Below are 4,264 nucleotides of genomic sequence, written 5' to 3' on the forward strand. Positions count from 1 at the left end.
CAATGTACACAAAATTCATGTTCTTTGGATATCCCAATCCAAAATCCACATCCACATGTATTCTTCTGTGTCGCCCCATCAAAAAAAAAGTGTGAAAGCCAACCGCCATTATCATGAGAAAAACCCATAGCATGTGAAGAGATAGTTCGTTCATAAACCAAACTAAAGTTGTCTTGTGAGTTCTCAAAAATATTTCTATTTCTCCATTTCTAGATCATCCAAAATATAGTAGGAGGAATACTTCTCCAATAAAGTTTCTGAGAACTCCACCATATCATGCAAGTCTCGACATTGGCAAAACTGATATATGGAAAACTAATTGTATGTGCCAATTTTTGTCATACCTGTTCGGTGTAGGGGCATTTGAGAAACAAATGAACATGATTCTCCTATGCATTACAGATGCTAGTGTCGTGCCAATAATCATTATCACTATTATGTTATTTTATTAATCTCGGGTTCCTATTTTATTAATATGAAAAAAATGCACCACATAATGATATACAAAAGAAAAAAAGTTATATACATAAATAAAAATAATTTAATTTGTCCATTTCAAAGTTCAATAATCATACTAAAAAATTGTATACATAAACAAATTTATTGTGAATTTCAAAGTTCAATAATCAAACTAAGTGACAAAAAACGCTAGTTATGCAACTATGTTTAATTTTTCAAATACATATATTATACCTCCTGATTTTCTAAAAATATTATTTAATTTTTCAAACCTCCTATTTTATCCTCTATTTATCATGTACTATTTTTTATTAAAACAAACAAACAAACATCAATTCTTTTGAAAAATGAATACCATGAATAAAATATTACTACAATCGACAACTTTCAATTGAGTGCGGGAGGCAGCGTAGCCGGAGCCGGAGTAGCCACACGAAACGATGACAAAGACTCTCTTGCGCAGGTGGCCAGAATTATCTATTTGGTTACGCCGGAGTAGCCACACGAAACGATGACAAAGACTCTCTTGCGCAGGTGGCCAGAATTATCTATTTGGTTACTTTCGGGTATTTCTAGTGGCATAACATCTGGCCATGCCTTACTCTTATTGTGGTCCTTTTCCGGGTGAGATTCCCTACAGTTGGCTGTAAACTAGATTCCTTCAAATTTGGAAAAGGGGGCAACTTGGAGTTCTCTTCTTATCCCCGTCCTCATTCTGTGGACTGCAGGCCTTCTCTAAATACACGAATCAGCTCACCCCAAATCAGTTCAGTTTTTAACCGTTGCCTTGCCCTTCATTATATTGCCTGTAGCGCTGTCCTAACACTATCGCGTTTGCCTGGGGTAGCCATGGCTGTTATCATTACATAGCTTTTCAACTATCTTTGTTGCTTAAATTTATAGTGGGTTGGGTTTGGATCAGATATTTGCAGACAGAAATAAGGATGGAAACCTTGCAGGTTTGCCAGCGCCAGACTGTTATTCTGCCTGTTTCTGTGAGTAAGAATAAAGTTACTCCATTTGTCGGAACTGACGCTAAGCTTGAATCCTCTAATCTATGGGGGCGTCTGCCCGGCTCGTCATGTAAAAAGAGATATTTAGGGAGAATCCGGGCAAAGTGTGTGCAATCTGAAGCTGGGTCGGATCCTGTTCCGGATGTCTTAGAGTGGAGAAGCGCTTCAGATGACAACCCAATGGCTGATGTGGTTGAGATTCGGCGGCAACAGAGCTTTGGGGGCTATGGGGATGGCGATTACGATGATGTATTGAGAGAAGAATGTGGTGTGGTCGGGATTTATGGAGATGACGAGGCCAGCCGATTATGCTACCTTGCAATTCATGCCCTTCAACACAGAGGGCAGGAAGGTGCAGGGATCGTGACTGCTCGTAGCGGGGTATTGAAAGCCGAGACGGGGATAGGGCTCGTTTCTGATGTATTTAATGAAGCGAAGTTGAGTCAGTTGAAGGGGGCCCTGGCGATTGGGCATGTCAGGTACGCCACGGCTGGGGCCTCCGAGGCGCGGAACGTGCAGCCTTTCGTGGCGGGGTATCGATTCGGTTCCGTGGCCGTGGCGCATAACGGAAATCTGGTGAATTATAAGGCCCTCCGTTCTGTGTTGGAGGAGAACGGTTCGATCTTCAATACGTCGTCGGATACTGAAGTCGTTCTGCACCTCATTGCTACTTCCACCGCCAGGCCGTTCATCTCGCGGCTCGTGGATGCGTGCGAGCAGCTGGAGGGAGCTTATTCGCTGGTCTTCTTGACAGAGGATAAGCTGGTAGCCGTCCGTGACCCGCACGGATTCCGCCCGCTCGTGATGGGGAGACGGTCGAACGGGGCCGTGGTGTTCGCGTCTGAGACCTGCGCGCTGGATCTGATTGAGGCCGAATACGAGCGCGAAGTGAATCCGGGCGAGGTCGTTGTGGTGGACAAAGACGGCATGAGCAGCCTGTGCCTGTTGCCGCAGAAGCAACGAAAAACCTGCGTGTTCGAGCACATATACTTCGCCTTGCCCAGTTCGGTCGTCTTCGGGCGCTCCGTCTACGAGTCCCGCTACGAGTTCGGGCAGATAATGGCGGAGGATGCGCCCGCGGACTGCGATGTCGTGATCGCGGTGCCCGACTCCGGCGTCGTGGCTGCGCTGGGTTACGCCGCCAAGGCCCGGCTGCCGTTTCAGCAGGGACTCATCCGTTCGCACTACGTGGGCAGGACCTTCATCGAGCCTTCCCAGAAAATACGGGACTTCGGCGTGAAGCTGAAGCTGTCGCCTGTTCATGCCGTACTGGAGGGAAAACGCGTCGTGGTCGTGGACGACTCCATTGTCAGAGGCACCACGTCTTCCAAGATTGTGAGACTGATCAAGGACGCCGGCGCGACAGAAGTGCATGTGAGAATAGCCAGTCCTCCCATCATCGGCTCCTGCTATTACGGCGTGGACACGCCCAGCAAAGAGCAGCTGATATCTTACAACATGACCGTCGAGCAGACCCGGAAGTTCATAGGAGCCGACTCTCTTGCCTTCCTTCCTCTGGTGAGGCTGAGAGGGATGCTGGGAGAAGAGGCGCCCTCCTACTGTGATGCCTGCTTTTCTGGCATCTACGCCGTTCCCCCTCGTGACGTCCTGTCCGCTGAAATGGCAGGGGCCGGACTTTCAGACGAGACCGTCAAGCTACCGAAGGCATTGAATGCCATTCCGGGGTCCTTAGATCCTTCAACTCCCCCGAGAGGAATCATTAATTCACATCCGAGAGAAGCTGCTTCTCTAACATGACTTCCCAACACTTACCTATAGCCAAAACCCAAAGCCTTTTGCTATGGGAATTGTATTCGATCAATCAAATAGATGACCCCAACAGCTAATTCCAGAACTCGAGTAATTACATCATTTATTTACTTTGAATTTGTTTAAGTTATTTGACACCTCATATAAGGTGTCAAGCCGCGAATCTTCGAGGTTGTACAAAGTATCAAATTATAAAATTTTGAATTTGTTTTAGTTTTGTATTAAAGTATCTATGCTTGGTTTACCTGGTTAGTGAGGAAAGTTGCGTTATGGTATCAAATCATAAAATTTTTGAATCTGTTTTAGTTTTGTATTAAACTATCTATGCTTGGTTTACATGGTTAGTAACATTTATATGTAATTGTGTTTTGAGCTAAATATTAGCGATTAAGGTGTAAATAGAGGTTTATACCATTGTCTTAAAAGTGTAAAAAGATGTTTATAGGATTATTAATTGTGTAAAAGGATGTTTATAAGACTATTAAATTGTTGTTGAATTGGAAAATTTGAATTTTGATTTGAAATAATAATTATTGTATTAGATTTAGGTTGTTTTGTGTTTTTTTGTTAAGTTGATAGTACACAATTAAAATAATAATTGAAATACTGAAATGATGAAGGTTGACCTTGATATAATCTACCACTTATTTTACCAATGAAAAATTTAAAACCACTATGAAGAAATATTTTTTTTTTAAATGAGCAATTTCTACTAAGAGAAAACCCCAAGTACAAAATACTTTTGCCTCATTTTAAACATACTATGTCATTTGATGAAGGACATTCAACAACTTGTTTTGTCATGTCGTTTGATGAAGGGAATTCAATAATTTGTTTCAATGCCCATGTTGATATGGTGGCATTTAAATTGTATGTCATATTCAAATTTCCATTTATATTCTCTATTATTGGTGATTATCTCATTTAGGAAATTATCTATATTTGTTGTAAATCAAAACAATATATTATTACCCCCGATCGGGGTGTGAGCTGGAGGGCAACCCCATTAAGACAGACTTAAT

General features: G+C 42.8%; 1 pseudogene; it reads left to right on the forward strand.

The window, feature by feature from the left end:
• Window positions 1–1,112: 1,112 nt before the first annotated feature.
• Window positions 1,113–3,439, forward strand: LOC149158600 (amidophosphoribosyltransferase, chloroplastic pseudogene; annotated as a pseudogene).
• The last annotated feature ends 825 nt before the right edge of the window (window positions 3,440–4,264 follow it).

Source organism: Pinus tabuliformis, chromosome 5_2 (assembly GCF_031772625.1).
Source record: "Pinus tabuliformis cultivar Carrire ecotype Pingquan chromosome 5_2, CPIR1, whole genome shotgun sequence".
Taxonomy (NCBI): Eukaryota; Viridiplantae; Streptophyta; class Pinopsida; order Pinales; family Pinaceae; genus Pinus; species Pinus tabuliformis.